This window comes from Zonotrichia albicollis, chromosome 6 (genome assembly GCF_047830755.1).
Source record: "Zonotrichia albicollis isolate bZonAlb1 chromosome 6, bZonAlb1.hap1, whole genome shotgun sequence".
Classification (NCBI taxonomy): domain Eukaryota; kingdom Metazoa; phylum Chordata; class Aves; order Passeriformes; family Passerellidae; genus Zonotrichia; species Zonotrichia albicollis.
In genome coordinates this window covers 38,042,350-38,066,842 of record NC_133824.1, presented here as the reverse complement: position 1 = coordinate 38,066,842, position 24,493 = coordinate 38,042,350, and the positions used below count along the sequence as shown (strand labels likewise).

Here is a 24,493-nt window from a genome sequence, read left to right as displayed (position 1 = left end):
TGTCTGCCAAGCCACTGTGCTGACCTGTGCCCCAAAAGGCACCTCTTTGAAGCCTCAAATCCAAAATATAATAGGGCAACACCGAGAAAGGGATGAAAGAGGATCAAAGCTCTGGAGGAGCCCTCCTGCAAGCAAGGACTTGTGCACACCAGGACTTCTCAGTCTGGAAAAGACATGGCTGGAAAGGTTATGGCAGAGGGCTACAAAGTCAGGCATGGCCCAAAGAAGGCTGACAGGGATTTGCCTTGCTGCCTCTTCCCAGTGCAAAAACTGGGGCTAATTCAGAGCATGTAGGTCCTCGTGTGGTGGGGGTCAGAGCAGGGGAACTCCTTGCCCAAGGATGCTGTCAGCTGTGAGTATTTGCATGAGTTCAAGAGAAGATTAAACCAGTAGATGGAGAAAACATAATCTGGATTAATAAACGCAGACAAACGCTGTTTACAAAGCCTGTGAGACTGTGCTCTTGACCTGTTTTAGTAGCAAATGGTGAGGGGCAATATGGGTCACACTCAGCCACGTAGACCTCACTCCTGGAGGCAGTAACAAGGGGTGAGAATCAAAGGAGTGCTAATCAACACGCCCCTGGGAGCACCTACTTCTCCCTGAAGCCTTAGGATGCTCAGTAATTCAGACCCTTGATCTGGCTTAGTGCAGGAGTTTCTACTTCCTCATGGCTAAACAACCCCATGGATCACAGCCTTGTCCCAGGATCAGAGCTGTTTATCAACAGGAAAGCAGAACACTGAGTGATTTCTCTCTATAGTGTGTGACCTCTGCCTACATCAAAGAAACTCAACCTCAACCAACTTATTTCTAAAGTGTGACTTGTTATACTTAGAACAGAGGTCCTCCCACTGAAGAATCCCACTGTGCCTTCAAAGAATCATCTATCTCTCACACGGTTCAAGCTCCATCTCCAAGCTCATGTGATCCTGCTCAGCCCATGGCCATGGCCGTGTTCCTCCACCACCAAAAGCACACTGCTCACATCAGTCAGCATAAAGCCACCCACCTTCCTCCTCCCACCTGCTTGTCAGATGGGAACACACTTTTGCCAGCTCCCAGATGGGAAGAGCAAACCTTTGCCAGCCCCATGCCAACCCCAGGGCAGCAGGTCTCCCTGCCAACTTCAGGTGTGCTGAACCATGTTTGCCAGCTCAGGCAACCACAGAGCTTTCATGTTTAATCAAGTGAAAGCTGCAAGGGCCTGGGGGCAGTAGATGTCTGGCTGTAGGTCAAGGTGCCCATGTGCTCCTTGTCCCTCCCATATTATTTCTTCCTCAACCATCCCTATGACCTTGCTTTGTACACATGATGGGGATGTGGGATGTGAAACCAGAAGCTGCAGTCTGGCTTTTATGGCCTTGTGGGATCCCCAACCCCAATAAGAGGTGCCAGGCACCAGCCAAACCTGTGTTGTGTCTGTGTCTTGTGCCTGTTGGGAATCACCTCATTCTGGCACAGAGGAGGACCTCACAGAGATGTCTGTTCAAGTTCTCAATAAGCCAAAAAATGCTAGTGTCTCTGCCTGAACTATGTTTTGTCAGCTCAAGGACCCTGACCCCAAAGCACAGCACTGCAGAAGCTGTGACAAACCTCTGTCCCTGCACACAGCAGAGGAGAGCTGTTTGAACTGGAGCTCCTGCACTCCCTGTGCAGGACAGAAATCTTGCCTAAGCCAAATGTTAATGAGATGGCACAGGCTCTGGGCAGGCTTTGTGTTTTTTTTCCTCCTGGATTAAGCAGCGGCATGTGAGGATCATGGAGCTGAAAGGCTGACAGCTGAATGTTAACATCAGGTCAACAAGCCCTTTCTTCCTGCCTTTCAGTCCTGAGATCCCAAAGTGGGAGGGTTACTTAAAGCAAACATTTTTAAAAAGGCAATTCTCCTTTCTTCCCTGTCTCTTTCCATTTCTTGCAAGGAAACTGCCCTGGGTTTGAAAGGCAGATTGGATGTTGCTTTTCCATGAGCATCCTTTTTCAGGATTTGGGAGGAACAGCAAGCCATGCCTCTTCTCCCATCTGAAGTCCACTGGTCTCCCTTTCCCAGGACTAACTCACACCTACACACCTGCAAGTGTCTGCAGGCACCTGATCTGCGTGCAGAAAAGCAGGCTTCAGCTCCTGACTCTGCAGCTGATCTGCTCGGAGATGCCAGGTGTGTTGCTCACAGCCTGACTCAGCCACCCTTGGATTTCCTTCTATTGCAGAAGCGTAACTGAGGTCTCGGCTCCGGTGTCTCTTCTCCAAAGCCAAAGTTTTCGCCCTCCCCTGATCCTACTCTGGTGTGTGCTGAGATAGTGACATTCCCAAAGGAGCAGTGGTTTCTGTTTGATCATCTGGGTGGTACCACCACTCAAACACCACAAGCGGCTTCTTTGCCCCCATCCTGGTGTGTAGAGGACCGGAGGCTGCCCTGGCCTGCTCCCAAAACCACCCATTCCCATCAACGGTGTTAAGGACAGCAGAGCAAAACATGGCACCTTAAGGAGCTTTTTGCAAGGCAGAGTTGGATGACTCAATTACTACACACCTTTTGAAGCAGTGTTCCAGCAAACACTGGATGCACTGGATGGGGGGCTCCAGGGTAGTTTCTCCTGCAAAGAGAAGTGACTTGGGTTTTTTCCTAAAGGGATCCAGCTGGGCAGGGAGGGAACTTCAGAACCACGGCTGTCCAAGCTAAACCCAGTCAAATGTGCTATGGGGAGGAGAAGTTTCCCAATGATTCCCACTGCCTGTGCTATGGACACATCAATCCTGAGGAAGATGGGAAGAAACAGGAGGAAAAACAAGTCATAAACCACCACAGATGATTCTGTCATCACCTTCTGGCCACTGCCTTAAGCCTTGCTATCATTTAGATATTACATTGATTTAAAGCTGTTGGAGTAATCAAAGTGGAACAACTTTCCCAGCCATTGTTTTTTCACATAGACACAGGCAGACACACAACCACCCACTCCCATGTGTGTGTGTATATATATAAATACATATATATATATGTGTGTGCAGACACACACACACACACACCTGTAAAATTGAAGCATGATCCTTTATGTTTCTGTAGCTTATTCTTGCCTGAGAAGGAGGTACTAATACAGATTCTTAAAAGATGTCTTACCAAGACTTGCACCCCTGAAAAGGCAAAACTATTTCACTTTCAAAACACCTGCTACACTTCCTGTGGGTCTTTACACCAACAGAAATGTCATGTATCCTTTCAGAAAATTAATCCAAATAATTAAGACTGCAAATCTAAATTAGTGGAACCACATTAATTCTTTCTGTATACACTCTCATCTTAATTCAGGTTAGTTTGTAATTTGAAAAAATCCTTAATTAAATTGAAGGGACCATTAGTCCATTATGTTCCAAATGACACTGTCAATACAGCTCTTGGCTGATTTTAAATTGCCCGTCATAATTACACCGGAACAGAAGCACCTGAGAGTTTCTCTCCTTTTTGGGCAGACAAGAAGCCCTCAGGGCCTGTGAGGGGACTTGGGAACAGTGATAATCCATCCAGGCCTTTTATTTAAACCTGGTGCTGTGGACAGACCCACTTGAACAGAAAAATGGCCCTTTTGGGCTCTCTATCCTCTAGTCTCAGCATCTTCCCACCTCCCTGGCACCTGTTGATCTCTGATGGAGCTTAGGAAAGGAATCACTCACTTCCTAAGGGTGTGTGGGGAGGGAAAAAAACCCAGTGCAAAACATAATTCAACAGAAGTACAAGTGACATGACATGGGATAATCATTTGGGCAAATGGAGGACAGAGTGAGTTGTTTTTGCTGGAAAAGTCAATTGGGCAATAAGAAGAATTTCTATAGAAAAGATGCTTTTGATTATAATCTGTGATATGGGTTAACAATGCCTTGTTGGACAGTTTAAAACAGGTCCCTTACATGGTTATCTCTGCTCTGTGCTGGTAATGCTTTTCAATAAAAGTAAGCAATGCTCAAAGAGAGCTGCACAATTGGATGGAGAGTAAAGTGATGAGGTGTGCTGGTAAAGGAATTTGGATCATTTCGCCTAGGAAAGGGAGGGCTTTCAAAACATAAAGGGCTGTGATGGACACCAGGGCTGGTGCAGACAGAATTAAAGCAATGCTCTGCATTTGGGGCAAGGGCACTCTTGGCTAGGAGCAGGGAAACACCTCTATGTAGCTGTCAGGACAGCAAAAACCAGTGCCAGTGCTGCACTGGTGGGAAGTGGCAAGGGAAAACTCAGGAGAACCAGGACAGGGCTGGGCAGCATGATGTCACCTCCCCATGCCCTTTCCCCTTGCTCCCTTCCTCCCAGCCCAACAAAACCTCATGTTTCATTTGACTCAGGCAAGGAAAAAACACAGGGAGTTAGCAGCCTGGTGTCATGACAAGGCAGGTGGGAGCAAATAACAGCAAAAAGCCTATAATGAATTTATCTTTGTGTTTGGAGCTCATTGTTGCCAGCTGCATTTCAGTCACTGACCATGTGGTTTGTGTCATGGAGATGCTGCAGCCTGAAAAATTAGGGAACAAGGAACAGTAATTGTACCTAGCTCTCAATATTTCCATTTAGATCAGCATCCCTTAGCCTTGCATGCTGTTGCTAGCTGATGAAGGGATGGAGACTTTTCCTAGAGCTACCAGCGTGGAGATGAGACTACAAAATTATTCCGTTCCCGCATGCCAAAGGCACAGACGATTACAGTTTTTCTTCTGACTCCTACTCATCCCGCCTCATAGAGATCAGATTAATCGTGGCACATGATCAAAGAGATTGAAATGAAGAAACTAAAAGCCAAATGTCTGCAGTTACACTGCTGCAAAACCTGGGTGCAGATAAGGACTGTAATTTTGCTGTGCAATTGCCTGGGCTCAGAGAAGTGAGGAGCACAGTGCTAACCCCATGTATTTTTGTCCTAACAAATACTCTGGCTGCCCTGTTTCAATGAGAACTCTGTAAACACATTGCTATCCTCAAGAAAAGAATTCCTGCCTTTCTGGAGAGTAAGAGCAAGGCGTGAGACCCGTGAAAATGAGCAGAGCTGCAAAGAGACTTTGCCATGCAGCAAATACACGTGGTGGCTTCAAGCACTTGTGGGCTGAAGCTCCTGCACACAAAGCTCTGCATGTCCCCAGGTCACTGTGGGGTCACTGTGCAGGAGAACCTCCCCTGCACCTGAGCACCAGCATCACACCACACACAAGCCCCTAAATGCACCACCCTTCTCCTGGACCAGAGCAGTTGCTTTAATGGAGGATTGCCTCCCTGCAAGGGAAACTTGGCAGTGTGGGGCACGTGTATCCCACCCACTCCCCCTCCCTCTCCTTCTGCTCCTCCTCTCCTGCTCCTGGCACACCACCCACAGGCCCCACTCTGGCCACCCTCGGCAGCTCCTTGGAGAGCTCCTATGAAGCAGAGCCAGATGGAGCTGCCAGCTCTCCCTAGGAGATGGCACAGGCTTTCCAAGCCGCCTCTTCCTGGGGCTGCCTACTCCTGTGTGGGAGGTGCGAGTGAGGCACGTGTTGCTTCCCCTGGTGAGCTTTCCTCCAGTGTGTCACAGTGCCACTACTGAAGCCTCTGCTTGGTGGTCCTGCACAGCTGCCAAGCATCAAAGCCAGCTCAGATAAGCACTACATCACCTCTTCCAAAGGCCCTCTGGGTGGGGCACAATTCAAGGCAAGCATTGCAGCTGGTGACCCAAAAGCCAAGAGCTGCAATTTCTGTGGTCACCCCAAAGTGTGAGAAGTGTCTGTGTGCACAAAACTCCCGTCTGTGGACCCTCACCTTGCCCACTATTGCTTTGAAGTGGTGCCAGCAGCAGAATTCCTAGCCTGGGAAATGAAATTCCTGGGAAGGCCCACCTTCTTGCACACTCCCAATTCTTATTCCCACTTACAACTTTGGGAGGACCACAGGGAAGATTATCCACCACTGCTCCTTAGAAAGACCTGCCCTAGGTATCCTGTGCGATCTGCTGCCTACAAGGACAGCTGGCAGGTAGCAGGGGAAGATGTCACCTGCTGTGATATGTATCAGATGTGCAGATGACGTTTGTGCAGGGTGAGAAGAGCCAAGACCACTGTGGGCTGATGGCTCTGGCAAATCCCATCCTTAGGTAAAATTCTGTCCTTAATTCTCAGCATTTTACTATGTCAGTAACGGCTAGCACACATAAGAGAGGAAGCACAGGCACCCTGCCTGCACTGCAGATTGCCAAATATGAATTCAGATGCTGGCCATGCTGCAGAACCTTTGCAGGCTGCTCTGTGGGGCTGTACCACAGTTTCGAGCCTGCTGCAACCAGAGGTACCAGCACTGCTGCCTTTGGAGTATGGGAAGTGACCAGTATGGGACTGCACAGGAGCAAGCAGGCAGGTGTCAGATTTTCAGTGCTTGGGAAGCAGAATGCAGCCTTTTGTAGGCTGGATGGGTGACACTGCCTGACACAGACTTGTGTGTTTCTCACTACCACCATCGGGCTGTCTTTACACATTTCTGGGAATCAGCATCTGTGCCCAAAAAGCACTTCTGGCCTGAGTAGCCTTGCTGACTGGGGAAGGACTGGAATGCTCAGGGATGCAGCATTTCCTTTGTGGGGAGCAGGCAGCAACATCTCATCCTGACTTTTTTCATGGTGGGCTTTCAGCAATCAGAAAAATTGGAGGCAAAATTCTCTTGTAAAAGGAGAAAAACCCTTTCACACCCAAAATGGGAAGCCTGAGTGCTTCCCTGGGCCCCAGGGCTGCTGTTGAAGGTCTGTTATCTCCTTGGGAGCCACCACCACTCTTGCACAGTAGGAAGGCAGGCAAATGGTTTATTTTAGTGATGTGGACTTGGTCCACCATCTGGGATGCCACACCTGGCCTAAGGCCACCACCTTCTCCAGCAAGAGGGCTGAGGGGATTCCTAAGGTCCATTGTGACAAAGGGTGGAAGTTGTCATCTGCAGCAGACCCCATGAGTGACAACAGACACATGATAATAAAACAGATACACAAGAAAATCCCTTTCACCCCCTCTCCACTGGCCTTCACCCAGGACACAGGGTGCGTCCCTTCGCTGGCTCAGCTTTCTCCATGGTAACAGATGGATGTCACTGTCCCATCCCCCCTTCGTGATGCTGGGCTGGGCAGGGGGGAGACAGATGGCAATGGAGGGGAAAAGAGTCCAGATCCTCCTGAGTGGCAAAAATTGCAGGAATCCCTGATTGCTGGAGCCAAGACATTGACCCAGAGCCGTGGGAGGGAGGGAAGGTGGAGGCGCGTGGCTCTGCTGAGCCCGGAATAGCAGAGCAGCTGTTAAGTTATCACTTGTAATTATTACAGCATATGGGAGGGAAAGAATAGCTCTCACAGGGAGAAAAATAAGGGAAAGGCGGGCTGCCGCAGGGCTCAGCCACAGCAGAGTGACACTCGCACTGCAGCGGGTCCCCATCAGGTGGGCAAGGGCATCACGGGACAGCTCTTCCTCTCCACGGCCCCGGCAGGAGCCTGGGTGCAAACATTTGCACCTGCAGCAGATGGGCTCACCCATCTCCCACTGCCCACTCAGGAGCATGGGTATGCTGGGGAAAGGATGACAGTGGCTGGGGTGTTACAGAGGGATGGAGCCTGGCATGCTCCCCCTGTCCCTTCTCCATGCACAATCCTACTGCTTGCTCTGTAATTTGAAGGACGCAGGGCCACGCAGCAAATTATGCTGGAGCACAAAGTGCCCCAGTACACCACAGGGGGAACCCTCAGAGACAAGCCCTGCATGGGAGAGCCTGCTCCTGGAAATATGTGGAGCAAGGAAGAGGTGACATGCAGCAGCATGGGGAGAGTAGAGAAATTTGGGTAACAGTCTGTGAATAAGTAGCAATGACAGTCTCCTTTAAATTCTACTCCACTTGTAAAATAAACATTGTATCTCATCATAGCAGCTGGTATTCTGGGCTTTCACTATTAGAAAGAAAAATAGAAATAAACCCATTGGCAGTTGCACCAGCTGCATCCCAGTATGGGGACAAGGAGTGTCAAGGGGATGCCACCGCTCAAAAAGCTTGGGAGACTTAATGGAAAAAATCTAATCATATCTGCGGTGTATTAAATGCAAAGATTTAAGTTCACTGATTAAATTCACAGCCACTGAGCTACAGATTTTCCTGAAAGCCAGAGAGCATTTTGGGCCCATTTTGATGTTTACTTGTCCTGTGCAACAGGCACATAGCCACAGACGTGAGGCAAGATAAGGAAGAGATGTTAACCTGTCCTGTTTGTTCCTATGCTCTGATGGCTTCTCCCTGGGCATCTGCTACTGGCTACAATTGGAAATTATGCAGGACCAGGGACAAAAGGTTAAGGGGTTAGAATATATTCTAACAGAGAGATTTTTATATTCTCTTCTACTCACCTCTCTCCTGCTTTTCAGCTATATTTTTTACCTACTACAGCCTTCTCCCTGGCAGCATCATTAATTCACTCAGAGCAGGTGAATTGGCACTTGCCTGCTCACCTTGGTGAACTCTAGCTCATCCCCGGTCTCCCATCCCAAGCCAACCTGATCCCACTGTGAAGAGCTTGTGGCTCCAGTTAAAAGCACCAATATATGTCTGAGTAGGAGATGGGGAACCCTGGACACACTCGGCTGATGTGTCAGGACCAAAGCATCCCACCATTCCCTGACCTAAGCCAGGAGCTTGGAGCAGGGCCTCCCAGAGGTCAGCAGGACAGATACAGATGGGTGCTGAGCACCTGCTGGTCTCATGGGAGCCTGGAAGATGCCCTCAAGCTTTGGAAGCCCACTTGGCCATGCAGCACAGGCAGCTACTGAATGGCAATGCTACTGCAAACAAAGCTGTGACAGAAGCATTGGAAATGGAGATGGTTCAAACTCTGTGATCCAGAACAGGAGTGAATTGCATGTGACAGACAACAGCCCCAGCACCCGTTAAATAAACCAGCCAAACCCTGCCAGCACCCCAGGATCCTGGCCAAGACAGGCACTGTGCATGGAGATTGAAGGACCAGCTCTGCAGCTAGCACATACAGGCAAGCTAGCCTGGGCGGAAATCAGGGAGGCAGCACCCGTTTGCAGCAACTGGAAATCTGCCCTGCTGCTTTAAAACCACTGGCCCTGCCAGAAGGGCTGACCCTGCCCACGCACCCCTCCTGCTGCTCAAGTGCTCGCCTGGGTGACACTGTCATGGAGGGCAGAAAAGGGCTTCTGCTGCCTTCATCATGAGGCTGAAATGCTGCTTGAGACAGGTGTGGGGTGACTCCTGGTGTTTGGGGTGACCCCACCAAACAACTGAACATGGAGGTGCTCCCCACTGCACCAACACCCCACAACAGAGGGAAACAGAAATGCTGAGATTTGCAGAGCTGCTTGGCCTCATCTCCTCTCTGCAGTGACCTGGAGCAGGGAAGGACAGTGATAGGGCAGATGGGGAATGTGCCTTGGGGTAGGACACAGCTTGGGGCATCCCTGGCCACGGCATGGGGTTGGAATTAGGTGATCATTAAAGTCCCTTCCAACACAAACCATTCTGTGATCTAGAATGAAAGGATTCTCACAGTCCTTGTGCCAGAGACTCACTGGGAGACTGTGCTGGCTCCAGCATCCAGGAGGAGACAAAAAGCCTGCCAAGAGCTGCAAATGGAGGAGTGTGTTTGCAGCTCATTGCTATCTCCACACTCACCCTGAATTGGCAGTGGCTGAGCTACAGACCCCATCAGGGCCTTGGGGGCTAAGCCCTCCTGGTAGCAGGATGCTCTGCCTAGGTGGGGGCAAAACAGCTCAGACTTTACCCTATTTGCAGAAGTTATCAGGCTATCAGTGGCAAATAGAGTAGGAGGGGTCAGGCTGCTTTTGGTGCAGAAGAATGCTGAGAGGAGGCTGACTCATCAAGCCCAAAGTTAAACATTCTGAGGATGTGAAGAACAATGTTTCCTGACAGAAACTGGCACTGGTGAGGAGGTGGCAGACAAAGCTTCTGATAAAGAAACCAACAAGTGCTAGTACTGATGACTTATCTAATGGTGCTGAGCTAAAGGCTGCAGTGCTGACACAGGGGGCCCACAAACATATGGCTGACAGTCAATCACATCAAACTACAACAACCCAGTCCTGCTTTTTGATGGCAGGGTAAAAAATACCCCCTTTTTCGGGTCTGTGTGCAGATCCCACTCTTGAATGGAGACACCCCTCAATGCTGAGCAAAAGAGATTTGCCCATGGTCATTGAAATGGGTAACATCAATCTCTACTCAATAATTATTTTGCCAACTTTAGTTTAATTGCTTCAATATTTATAAAAATGTGCACTATACTAGTAGTTAAAACTATTGTGTAGTAAACAATTCTGATTAAAGTTTTTTTAGTCTAATCATTATAATAATCAATTGAAATAAATGGCTTATTTCATTCATATAAATATATTTGGTTAGCCATCCTTAATTCTGCAGCACAAAGTTGTATAAAGGCTCAATTACACCTATATAATTCTTTAGGTAGAAACCATTGACCAAGGGTTGGATCCAGACTCCTCTTTGAGAAGCAGTTTAGAAATCAAGGGGATCCTTTCTGACCCTTGTGGCTCAATGGGAGGGTCTCCTGGACAAACCTTGTCTGAAACTTCTATTCTGCCTGCAACACTCCTGCATCCCAAACTAATCCTGCAGCTCTCATTTGAACTCCCATGCCCTCTGCCTTTGTCTCAGGGCAGGGTGACAGTGATGCCAGAGCCATCCACACACACACACAGAGCTGCAGACATACAATCTGCCTCTTGCACTTTTGGCCACCTTCCCAAATGCCAGCACAACATGGCAGCCCCATCCATTTATTTTCTTTCTTCTGTACATCACTTGCAAAGTTGCTTGATTTTAAGGTAATTGCTTTTCCCACAGCAGCAAGGGCCTCTCATTTGTTTTTACATGCCAATAATCTAATCCACAGGTTTGTGTTTGGATTCCTGCTTCCCCTGGACTGTTCATAATAAAAAAAAAAAAAAAAATCAGGATTGTGCAACAGCAGTTGAAAGGGAAAAGTAATGCCTCTCATTTTCTTCTTCAAAACCACCAAAACTGACACTACATAAAAGAGATAGGAGAAATCAGGGAAAATATAGGGTTTGAGATTTTTCCCCCCCTACTTAAAAACTAATTTTGTTAGTGATCATCCAGGGGGAAAAAGTGTTTGTTGCTTTGACCTTACAAGACCTCTAAATATTTTTAATCCCTTGCTATCACTGTGAAGCCCCACTTGGGGAGGTAGCAGGAAACATTCCTTGGAGGAACCTAGCAGCTTTTAGGGCTGAGCTTCTGAAGAGGGAAGATTTGGTGACTAATCCCAGGAAATCCCCTTCTCCTGGGCAAGATGACCTGTTCTGATCCTAACTGCTGTTCCTGGTGTGCAGCATTTTTCTGGTAAGGGCTGGCAGGTCCATACCCTGACCCTGAAAGGTGCTTGTGTAAGACATAGCAGTCATTTGGGTGGTCTGGGCACAGCATGACCTGCTCTAATCCCTCCACTCCTGAGGGGGCTGGAGGGGGATCCATCAGCCCAGCCTGGTCACTGCCTCCACCTCTGGTGCAGGAGAACAAGCCTCTCCTGCTGTGACAGGACTGCTGGTGCTCCCAGCCCGACCCCAGCTGCTTGTGTGTCCATCTCCCCCGTGCTGCCCGCTGGGGCATGCTTCCCCCTCTGCTCACCAAGTGCCCTCCTGCTGGACACACCTCCCAAAGGCTTCCACTGCTTCCCCCCAGAGCAGTTCCACCCCTTCTTTCTGCCCTGAGCCCGACACCTCTGTGTGTCCCTCACATGGCAGACGGTAGAGCCGTGTTTGCTGTACCCTGGGTCAGCACAAGCCCAGCACAGCCCCGGCCTGGGCGGCCGTGATGGCTCCAGGGCAGGACCAGAAGGCAGCACAGCTCAGCACTGTCCCTGCAGGCAGCACGGCCAGGGCTGATGGGTTTGCCGCAGAGGAGAGAGCAGCTGCTGTGGTACTCACCTTCAGGCCCCTGTCATGGCTCTAAGTGTCCCCAGGGCTGTGGATGATGCAGGTGACAGGAGCCTGCAGCAGCAAAGTGGCCCAGGGATGGAGAAGAAACTGGGCTGGTGCTCTCTGTTGGGGAAGAAGGGTCTGACCCTGCCCACAAAACAGCAGTGGGAATGTGGGTGTTGATTTTTGACAGCTTCCACATGGGGAAAGGGCTGGGATAGAAATTACATGGGCTGGGTGGTGGCAGATGTTGAGGCCTTGGCACCAGCCCCTGTGACCTGCCAGAGTCTCCCAGTGCCATCCTGACATCAGGAAGAGGGCCAAGATCCCTGCTGAGCCTGTCTGCAGCTCATAGCTACAGGCTGTGATAATGATATCTTTAAGACATGCTGGGGCTGCACACAGCATTATTACATGGAGGTGCCCTAAAACACCCCAAAAGCACCTCAGCTTTCCAGTGCCACAGTGGGGCTGGGATGTTCTCCACTACACTTTGTGGGCATTACAGGCTTCCTAAGAAAATATTTCCAAGTACGTTGAAGTGGTGTGTGATACAGCAAGCCACTACCAGCATATTGCATTTAGGGCACCACACGAGGCCAGCACAGTGGATGCTGGATAGGTAAAGAGAAAATGTTGAGCCCACTGAGTGCCAAATGCCTCCTGAACGACCTGGAGCTGCTTGGGTTTGGTTTTCGAGTCCTTTTGGTTTTGGAAGTTGCACTTGTGAGACTCTCTTCTTCCCTCTAGCGTCCCTTCCGAGTCATTTCTCCTGCTCTCCAAACCCAGCAAAAGCGGCGCCTGCCTGCCTGCATTTGCACTCGCTCCGTTCCTCAGGCACAGGTTTTCTATCTATAAACGACACTTCAACTCCCCACCCAGTAATCCAACGTTTCCTTTTTCTGCTTTACGCTGTGCCATGCAGGAGAATTCTGTCGCAAGGCCGTTGTGTCCTGGCAGCTTAAAAATTATCTCAATTACTACCTTAATTTTAGCACAATCACTGTGAACTCCACCTGGGGATGCACAGCCACGAGGCTAATGAAGGCAGTGTGGAGAGGAGCCCCTTGTAGAGGGATGGGTGAGAGTGAGCCCCTGAAATTGTTGCCTGTGTAAGACCATGCCACACCTCCTCTCATATCACATAATTTCTCCTTGGGCTGTAGGAAACCAGGGCAGAGATTAGAAATTTCTGCAGTGCCCCTAAGGCTGGATCAAGGCTGTCACTGAAAGGTTATTTTATTTCTGGTGACAGCAAGAGACCTCCAGGGTAGGATCTCCATCACCTAGGTCACTTCCCAGCTGGCTGAACTGGTTTCCAAAAGTGCAGCCATAATCCTTCTCTGTGAGGAGAGACCTCCCCCTCTCCTGGGGACAGGGCAGCAGACCAGCCCTCCCAGATGCACCTGCACCAGGCCAGCTCTTCACCAGCTCAGGGTCTGCTCTGGCACCTTGAATTGAGTCTGGGACAAGCCCTCCTTGGTGTCCTGCAGCTCTCCTGCCCCACCTGTGCCTCTCTGGAAGGTACAAAAGCTTCCCAGACTGGCTCAAAGAGCCAAGCGCACATTGCTGCCCCAGTGCTCACATGCTGTCTCCACTCTCCAAGGCTGACCCTTTGTCTCAGCCAGGACATTTCCAGTATCTCTTGGGGTAATTTTAGAGGAACAAAACAATAAAAACAGGGCCAGGATTCTCTGGTGTAATGACAAAGCCATTGCAGGGCAGGATTCATCTCACCTGGCAACAGATGGTACCCAGCAGACACCTAAGCCATCATCACAAACCCTGTGTGATCAGTGCAGAGACTGACACTATGGAGCAGGAGCCATCTGACTCATCATACCCCAGAAGCACCTGTGTTCCACTCTGGGTGCAGATACTGCCCCTGGCAAGGAGACAAGCTTGTCAGGCTGAACAAGGCAAGGAACCGTGTAGGAAATGATCCTGAGTAATGATCCTGAGCTGGCCTGCCATTTGTGTGTATTTGAAGGGACACGTATGGCATTTTCCTTCCTGAATATCTCCTGTGTTTTCTCCTCCTTGACAGCCAAAGAAAATGTCTTCTATTCATCCTTTAATGAAGATTAATTTGTTCCAAGTGCAAAGCAATCCCAGGCCTTCAATGACAGTAATGGCTTTGGCAACAAGCACAACAGCCATGAGCCGTGGGGCTGTGCCCACAGCTGCCATGGGGACACTGGACAGGGTGAGCATCTCTTTTGGCCTGTTCCTAAATGGAGTGCCAAGGTGTCCACAATGGGCTGGGCTCTGCAGAGCTGGGAGGTGCAGAACCCAATCCACACCACCTTTGCTTGTCAGGGCCCACTTGTCTGGGTGGGATGCTATCCCAGACATGCTCCTTTCAGGGGAAGGGATGTTCTTGGTCACTGAAATAACTGGCTGGCACACAGCTCCCTACTTCTTTCTCCCATGTTTTTTTTTAAGTTCTGGCTGATCCTTTCAGTACGCAGGGCAGCAGCAGTCACTTCAGCAGGGCTGTTCATGGGACACCAGCTAAATGATGCTGAGAGGCCTCCTGGATGGATCATGCTTCTGCTAATGCTGCAGCATTGTCTCTTTGGGCCAAATCCCTTTGTTCCGAGCCCAGCTCCCTGCAGGGCAGCTGTTCTCATGTTACCATCCCCTCCCTTAGCAGTGTGTACTGGTGAGACTTGGCTCCCAGCAGAAAACTCTTCCCTGCAGTGCTGATTTATTAATAGGCGAGGGAGCAGTTCTCACCCCTCTCTCCAGCTTACACACTAGATATCAATTTGGCAGCCAGCAGCAAACCCCATTAAGGCAGTGAGATACTTAAAGGCATCAGCAGCTCCTGGCCCATTACAAGAATGAGGGGATGGACTCTGGTAATGTACATCTGAAACTGGTCACATCCAGCTGGAAGCAAGGATCCTACTGAGACAAATATTAAGAGTCTGCAGAGGCAGGAATGGGAATAAGCTCATTCATTAAAGGACTTTGTCTGTATTCAAGGGACCGATGTGTAATTTTAACAGAGGAAATGGTGACAAAAAGCCCATGCAATGAAACTTCCCTTTTTCCCTTTTGGACCAAGAGAACTGAATTCACAAATAGCCCATCATGCCTTACATTTCCTAATTAGCCTATTAAAGACCTGGCTGGCTTTTCCATTTTCTAGATGAAAAAGGTGGAAGATGAACAAGCAGAGGCTAAGCCAGGACAATAATTTTCTCTGTGGATCTGTTATAGCTGTCCAGACAGCAATGGCCCTGCTTATTTGCCTTGTCCTGGAAACTGCAACAGACAACAGCGTGACAGCCCTGGGAAATGAGGTGCACAACTATTGGCAGAGAGAAGAGAGGAGGCTACCAGCCCTTCTGCCCCATCAGCCTGGGCTGTGATCACTAACCTGCTCTCTTAGCAAGCCTCTCTGCTGTTCCGTGCACGACAGGCTGGCCACTTCGCTCTGCTCTAAATCCCCACAGACACCAGAGCGAGTGGCACCCAGGCTGTTGTACACGTGTCCCTGTCCATAGGCACCTGAGGGGGTGATGAATGGGCCACCAGCTGATGCAGTGACCAACAGGCACACTGGACACCTCCTCCTGTCCCTGTGAGCACACCACACCACCATGCAGCATGTGAGTGCCTTGGTTAGGCCACCAGTGGGGCAGAGCTGTCTAATGAGGGGTGGGGTGGTTGCTCTGAAGGTCACACACAGCCTGCAGCCCTGAGAGTCACCACTGGGATGTCTGATGGGAAGGTACAACAGGAAACCCTGAGTTAAATGGTTTTGATGAAGCCCTCAGGCACTAATTTCCCACACACAGGGGAGAGCTGTTTTTTTCTGAGCATTTCTCCACATCCTCCCTGCCAGCTCAGAGAAGCTTCTTGCTCTGTGCACACACAGAGCCACGTGGAGTTTGCTGAGGGATGAGATCACGATGCTTTTGAGAGACTTTCCAGATCTGTACCAAGAGTTTTGTCTCTGCAGATGCTCATGTCCAGACCCAGTTTACATACCCATTGAATTTTTTTCCCCTCCACCCCTTTGAAATGAAAGATGTCGATTGAGAAGGAGACTCTGAATATCTGGAGAAGACAGTTCTACCCATCACCCCCTGGTCATAGAGAAGGGTCAGTGCTGTCAGTGTCTTCTTTCTTTTACAAGGCCACCTTTTTTTTGTGTGTGTGATGGTATTGTCAGTGACACTGGCAAAAAGTCAGATTTAGGAGCCTATTTAAGGGCACAGGCATTGTTGCTGGGTGAAATCCTGCCTGCATCCATAATATTGCACAAAATCACTTGCCACATAGTTTTAAATTATTTTTGATAGATGATTTCTGTTAGGACATACCAAAACTGGGCAAACTAGGTTCAAGCTCCAGACTGTTTTGTAAGATAAAGTGGTGCAAGGAGCACCATGATGAGAAGGAAGTTTCAGGGCCTTGTCTATTCTGCTTCTCTAAGTTATGATGGCCAGCAGAAAGGAGGCATAAACCAATTCATTAACTCATTGTGTAATTACTGTTTTATAAACTGATTTAAAAAATGTAATCTAACAGAGTAATTTAAACTGGAAAAATGTGATGATGCATGGTTTCAGACTGCAACATCAATAAAGTTGAAAGACACAGTCATTTGGAATAGCATCTCACAGACTGCAGTCACTAAAACAGATGTTTTGGCTCTTACCTGAACATGGAGCAAATGCCCTATTGAAATAAAAAATTAGATTATTCCCTTACTTCCCTGCTTTGCTGCATCATCACTTAAAATTATCCAATTATAACAAATTGGAAAGTCTATTTGATCTGAGAAAGCTAGAAATGGGATGGAGGTGAAAGGCACATGCAGAGGATGCTCTGACACCTGGTGACAGAAGTCAGCTCTGCTGGAGAAGTTCTGGAATGCAATGTCTATTCAGAGGAAGTGAGACAAATCCTTCCAGGTAGCTATGGAGCAAACAAACATGTTAATATTGGGATAAGCCACTTGTTCAGCATTTGCTCCCATAGCAATGCATCCTACAAGAACCTCCAATGCCTGTGAATAGGGTGAGCTCCTGTGGGGGCATAAACTCTCAAATCATCCAGCCTTTCTGGGCTTTTCCTCAGGCAACACACCCTTCCTTCAGAGCCTGCTCTGGTCAACACTTCCTCTCAAGCCCTTGGTTTTGGCCCTCACATGTTTAACATCCAGGACTGCAAAAGGCACACTGCTGGCTGCTGGTAGGTCACCTCCTCCAGCCCTCTCCACAGGCAGCAGGCTCCATGCTCTGCTCTGTTTGGTGTCCCTGCCTGACTCACAGAGCTGGGCATCGTGTGGATGAGAGGAAGTGTGATAGGATTTGTTCTGTTTTAGTGTGTATAGGTTGCAAAAATAACCATATTTTTCTGTAATAAGACATTCATTAGCTCATTGGTTGATCAGTGGTTGCTCTTAAAATATTTGTGGACCAGCTGTATCCTGAATTGAGGCAAATCACATGAATTGTTTGAACTGCTCTGTGTTTAGCTTGCAGAAGAAGCTGCAAGATAGCATTGATCCTTCACAGCTGCACCGTGTACATGGCTCCAACACATGCTGGCAACTGGGTACCTTCTAGGACTGAGGACTTCTGTTCTGAGATGTGTTTGTGGCACTGGATTTGTGTGGCAATGACTGCAGAATGGACCTGGCAGTCAGGGGCCAAACAGAATTCATTGGCCTGAACCTCTGCAAGGCTTTTGTGGATGAGCAGGCAGCTGGATGCTGGTGGTTGATCTCTTTAGAAGGGCTCTCATCCATGATGGGCCTGAGGAAAAGAGGAAAACTCTGTGGTGAGACTGCACTCTGGATTTGAATATCTTCATTCTCCTCAGCAGCTCTGAAAACTGAACCAAAAGCTGGGCCTGGGAGCAGCCCCAGGCACATGAACTTCCCACACAAGGCACATGCTCTCTGCCTTTGCTGACTCCAAAGTGACTCCCTCAGCTCAAACCCAAGCTGTCATGTCACAAGTCCTCTGTTGTATTTCTTCAAAGAAGCAACAACAGGATGCTAAATTTACAGCAAACAGGTTCAGAAATAAACATGTTTTGGTACATGTGACACTTCTTTAATGCCTACTTTATTTTCCAGAGCTCATTCTAACATGAATTTATGTCAGGGAAAAAACCCAAGTGGGATGTCAGGAACTCTTCCTGGAGTGTACTGGAGGAGAGTTTTGAACAAGTGCCACAAGATCTTTGCAACAGACACAGCATTGGCTCTGGGTGGGGAACATGAGAATCGAGCAGTAAGAGCACAGCAAAATTCTGAGCTATTATTCAAGAAAATGCAAAATTTACAATACTCAACCTACAAGGAACATGGGAAAATGTTTCTTTAGCTTTAGACAATCAAAGGTAAATGTCAGCACAAATAAAAGGAATTAATTTTACAGAAGAAGCAGGAGACCTCAGAGACAATAGAGAAATCTGCCTTTTTCTGCCATGGAGTCCCTTCCCCAGATGCATTCCAGTGCGCATACCTGATCCTTGGTGACCCAACAGCTGCTGGTCCTGGAATGGGCCTTGGCTGGCTGGTGCAGCCCACATGCTGGCAGTGTCCTTGGGGTGCAGAGGCAGCCATCATGCTGTGCAGGCCCAGGAGAGTGGGTTCTTTGTCCAGAGGCTGGGCTGAATACTCTTGATGAGCCTTTGACCAGCATTTCTGTGTACACTGCCTGTCCTCCTCTTGGCTGGGTATCTTTATGCCCCTATGAATCCTTGTTTTCCAGGGTCTTGCTGCAACATCCACTGCAGAGGCAGGGGAAGGGTTTTTTGGAGGGGATGGAATTAGATAACATTTTGTGTTGGAGAACCCTGCATCCTCCTGAGCCTGTGATGAACCTGAAACAGAGTGGAAAGCACAGTGGTTACCAGTTCATCTGACTGCTACATCACTAACCCAGTGAGTGAAAGATTTTGGAGATGTTATGTGATGGAGCTGGGTGGGCAGATGTGTCCATGTTGAATTTCTTCCTCTGGCAGTTGGTTTGGTTCACTGTCAGCCTCTCTGCCAGCACTGCTACTGACGTGCCAAGGGAGGAACAGCTCACAGGCAGAGCTCACAGGGCACCCACAAGCTCACCTGCCCTCCTGTTCTCAGGCAGGATCACACCTGCATCATTCCCTGCCAGTGTCTGCACTGACTTGTTCTAAATACCTTAGGGCTCCTTCCAGTGATCTGAAGTGCAAGGCAGAGGAATAATCACAGATGAGTGGATCCACTTTTTAAATCAGAGGTAGAGATCATGGAATCTCGTAATAAGTGCCTGACTGCTGGGGAAAATATTGCACTGCATGCAGGGCTACTTTCTGGCTCTTTGTGTTTCAGCCATGTCATTCTCTCCATGCAACACACAGAGAAGAAAAAACTTGTTGCTGACTTATAAATATAACCAGCATGCACACATGCTTAGAACCATTCTAAATATAGCAGGGATCTGATTGCTCTTGTCTATTGAAAGAACCAACCATTCTATAAATAGCAGGGATCCAATTGCTCGTGTCTATTAAAAGAACCTAACTGTACCTAAGTGCCTGATGTGCAGGGTCCAGGCCAGGAACATAATCTAAAGAATGTGCCACCAAAACTCAGGCCCAGAAAGTTCATCTCTGTGGCTCCCAGTTGATGGGGATGTATTTTACTGCCTAAGTAGAGCTGATAAAAAGTTTTCATGGAAAAGTTTGTATCATATGATATACTTTTAAAATGTCTAAACTTCATATTTGTTTTCAACTAGAGCCACTCTGAGAGACTGGTATGTCTGACTCAAGAGCCTGAAATAACATTCAACGCCTTCCAAAAAATGCAGTTTATATGGATCTGATGCTGCAAACATTTTTATGTAAGAGTGGCTTTGCTCAGATGACTTGTCCTTTTCTGGTCAGAAGGACTGCTTCTAGCAACAAGTTCTTCTGTGAGAAACTCACACTGCACTGGACACACTTCTGAGTGTCATTAGGATCCTGGTCAGTCCCCCCACCACCTCAGACAATTCTAGATTTCAAACTACTCCATCATCATCCCACATATTTAGTCAGAAGATGGACAGACCCATGCCCAACCATTCACTTTCACAGTGCTATAGGGCATGACACTGGTACACTGCGGGATGTTTGTGACATTGTCCTGTCAATCTAGAAGGATGATGAGACCATCATACTCAGTGTAAAGAAATCATATAAAATCTGAAAAAGGTCAGATTAAATCTAAAGAGATCATGAGATCATAATCTAAGATTTTTGTGGGTACTGGACAATAGGCCATTCCTTTAGATTTTTCCAAACAGCTTTTATTCTTGTTAGGGAGATACTGCTTATAGTACTGTTAATACACATAGAGGCTTTGAATAATTTAATGATATTTCCATTTTTTTTTCAAAATATATTATATTTTTCTAAATTTTTTAGTAGATCTATTTTTACCCTTGAAGGAAATGTAAAATGAAAACTCACATGACTTCACTTATTGAGAAAAAAGGAGTTGTTTAGATTAATAACAGAAAAAAGATTGAAGTTGTAATTATATATGGTCCTCTCTTTGATATGTGTTTGGAATAACCATTATTAATGTTTTTAATCTTTTTAAAGCCAATATTCAACAAGTAGTGAGGAGTGGGAATTCTGCTTTTATTCACGTAAATGCAATTTCAGAGAAGCCTTTGGCTTTATTCCTGAGTAGAAGAGCATGTTCCATTTTTGAGCCTTTTACTGGATGCTTCCTTTTGGTTGCATATCTTTCCAGAATTCCCAGTTGTTCAGTTAAACTTTAATCACTAGCTCAGCCATTATTTACATCAGTGCCAACTGGGTTCAAATACAGCTCAGTAGGAATGACAATATTTTAGACTCACCTGGCACTGTCATAAATTAATGACACAAGGTAAAACACAGAGATCTGTCCTTCTACTGCACTTGATGCTAAGCTAGTGTGAGATCACCTTTGCTCCTCTTAATTCTACATATTCATGCTGAAATATATCAACTGATGGTCAACACAGCTGGCCACAATGTCCTGCTTGAAAACTGGAATGGATTGCTTAGGGTCTGGCCCTGCAGTGGCATTTTCCAGTTGCTGCCCTGAAGCACAGATGCCAGATCCCATAAAACACTGGATTACCCATGTACCTATCTACAAACAGCACATGTTTAGCCCAAGGCCAACCCTCCCCCAGGGGTTTAAGTCCAGTACCTGAGGAGGAGCGGGAAGAAGAGTCAAATGAAATCCTTTCAATGAGGTCCTCATCACAGGCCTCCCTCAACTCATTTCCTAAGCTGTCAGTCAGGCTCCAGTCTTCACCTTCATTCACCTTCAGTGCTTGGCTGGCTTGTTCTTGCTGACCTGTTTGCAGGCACCTGGACAACATCAAGTATCACACATTTAATTAGCTTTTGAGTGTGTTTATGCAGCTGGTCAAATGCAGCCACTCAGGCAAACACCCTGCAGTGGATTTAGTTACCCACTGTTACTTCACACCTTCCAGGAGATATGAAAACTCATTTTAATGGGATCAGCCATCTAAGATGCCTGTGTCTGATTATCTCAAGCATCTTAAAGTTAATCAGATGAAGTGGGGCAGATTTAAAATACTACCCAGTGAAGTAAGCTCAGAGAAATAAAACTATTTTTACTTCCAAAATAACCATTACCTATCTGTGAGATCTATGAGATCTCAGCAAGGTGGTATTTTCTTTCAGCCTTTTGTTTGCTTAGGCCAATGTGGTGCTTGCAGAAAAGCTGATCCCCTTTCAGCTCTTTTACCAGACACTGTCAGGGCCAAGAACAGCTCACCAGTTATGAGAAGTCATTTCTCTGCTCTTGCTAAGGAAGTGAGCCCATCCTGCCTGTGCTCCAGAGAGAAGGAAGAGGATTCTTCTCCCTTGCCATCCCGCAGATGCTCCAGGCAGGAGGACTGCTGCCCAAAGCAGGGACAGGAAGGCAGGGGCCGAGATTATCCCTCCAAACCACCAGCAGGTGGCCAAAGTGCTGATCTTATTTTTGCAGCAGAAAATGAATGCAGAGTTTATGGCATGGCAAGATCTCCCCGGTGGTCTCACCCCTTGTGCTGCTCCATCCATGCTCCCAGGTCAGAGGACACCTTTTCCAGGTGCAGATCTCTTCCTCCTCCAGAGCCACAAAGGTTTTCTGTCGTCAGACCAGATGGTTTCAAAGGCCTCACAGCAGGTGGCTGTGGAAATGGCACAAGTTATCTAGATATCCATGGGAACACTTCCCAGCTCCCTTTCTAGATGTGGATTTCAGCATACATCAAAGCCCACTGTTGTTTCTGAGTTTTTAGATTATCCCTCATCATTTTCTAACTCCTCAGTTTTAAGAAGTCTCACTTCCCAGTTATGTACTATTACAGCCTGAGGAACCCAGGGTAGCAGTGACAAAATTGTTGACTTATATTTCACTGGATATAAGTCTATAGCACCTATACCTATAAGCACATTAAGACCAGTACCACAGAAACTGCATCACTCAGTATATGACCAGAGCTCAATTCCACATCCCAGCTCTTAGCACACAATAATTCCCTAAAATGTTCAAATTTGTTTCAGAAAAGCTTCCTATGCTGAGGCTGTGGTAGCAGAAAGACATGGGCAGTACCTATCTTTTCCCTGCAGTTCTTTAACATCTGTTGTGAGCATTAAGTCTGTGTCCTGTGCATCTCCCTGATTTACCCCAGCCTGTTTAAATCTACTCGTGTAGCTGTGGTGTTTTGAACCTCAGGGCCAACAAAAGCTGACCATGACAAGCCAGGCTGCTCCCCTTTACACACATGGGTATCCTCTCACCGAATTACAGTCAAAATGAGCAGGCTGACCCACAGGGCAGGGGCACCACCCCACTGCCAAGAGGAACAAACTTTGGCTTTGTGTTTGTTTAGTCAATAGGAATGACCTTGCAGCATTAGCAAGCTGTCTGTTTACACCAACGTCAAAGAAACACCGCTGAAAAAAGTCTTTCTCTTAATAACTGTTGTAGAAATACTATCAAGTTTTGCAAGCCTGCCTTGTACTTTGCTCATTGCAGGAGGATGGGAAATCTGCCCCCAGCAGCTGACACGTGATTTTCACTGCTCCCTTGCAGCTGATGGTCCACTGCTGCTAACACATGGGCACATGCAACATCATGGCAGGGGACCCTCTGTCCTCCTCAAGGCAACTGCATCTTGGGGGTTCTTGGCTACAGAACAGAGTGAGCTGCTACAAGCCACAGTGGGAGTTCAGTTTATCCCAGGAGTTGTGGGGGTCACCATGCAGGAATATGAAGTTTACAAGAAAAGCATACACCTAGCTTTTGCCTCCTCACATGGAGGGCCTTGGCAGGGTTCCCACATATAACCTGGCGGAGTCCTAAGAAAAACAGGAAAAAAGAAAACATTTTACTCCAGCATTTAACAAACAGTGCTGTCATTGAAGTCAGTTAATATAACTTCCCATAGACAGGAAGTTATAATACTCATGGTGTAGGTTCACACTACCAGCTGGCATGGCCTGACACTGCTGCTAAGAGGCAGTTTCTCTGCTTCCACCAGAATCTGTCTTCTTTTGACCCTGCCCTGCCTCCTTAGCTGTGCTGGTGCAAATATTTGTGTGGGTACATGGTCAGTCAGATCAGGGAACAAATTCAGATTTTAAAAAAAAAATGATTTTGGGAAGTCTTTTTTGTTTGTTGTGCTGGATTATCGTTCAGCTGGATTTTGATTAAAATCAGGTTAAAAAGAGATAAAGCAACAAAGGGTCAGAAGAAGCAGTGAACATTGGGTGAAACTGTCTCTATCAGTAGTGTTAGCTGCCTAAAAGTGTGTGTAAAATTACAGTCTCATTCCCTGACAAGCTGTACTTAGTTTCCATGTACATTTCCAAATGTCCACTCAGCTGTTGACTCTGCATTGCTTCATCCTGAGTCCTACCCATAGGTAGGGAACTGAGGAGAGACAGGCATCTGAGCAAAGCAGCCCACCATGCCTGGAAACAAATGCCATGTAATCAGCAGTCCGTGGGCTGCTGGAGTTACACCATCAGGATGTTTCCAGGAGTCAGGGAAGGATGGTGGTATTTCCAAGTGACTAGGGCAAGAAGGGCAGTGGCAGACCTGTGTTTTGGGCTAGATCAGAATGTGAAGTCAAGGAACTGACTCCTCTTGCTGAGGGACCAACCTCTGGAAACCCAGACCCAAGTGCTCATTGCCAGCAAGGATGCTGTTGCAGTATGAGACTGCAGCACACACAGTCTGAGCCCACGATGCAGGGGGGAGGGAATGTGTATCACCACACCTCTCTGGAGGACTGCCTTGGACCACGCTCCTGTGGCTGACCAGGACGTGGCCTGGTGTTACTCGAGCAGGACAGCTGCAAAGAGGTCTGGAAGGGGAGCAGCACTGCAGTATGGGGCTGTGAAAAGGGACAGCAGCACATGGGGGCAGGGGGCTGAGGCTGAGGATGGGCAGTGCAGGTGACTTGCACCTTGTGCTGCAAGGGGAAATAAAGGAAAGCCTACGCTA

At 47.9% G+C, this 24,493-nt stretch overlaps 1 protein-coding gene across 1 annotated transcript in view; it reads right to left on the bottom strand.

Annotated features, from left to right (window-relative positions):
• The window catches only part of RASSF7 (Ras association domain family member 7), a 58,288-nt gene extending 39,700 nt beyond the window's left edge, over positions 1 to 18,588 (bottom strand). Inside the window, exon 1 of the mRNA XM_074543259.1 lies at positions 18,465 to 18,588. The gene's annotated coding sequence lies outside the window, so the exon portion shown is untranslated. The remainder of the gene's footprint in view (positions 1 to 18,464) is intronic.
• Positions 18,589 to 24,493: the final 5,905 nt, after the last annotated feature.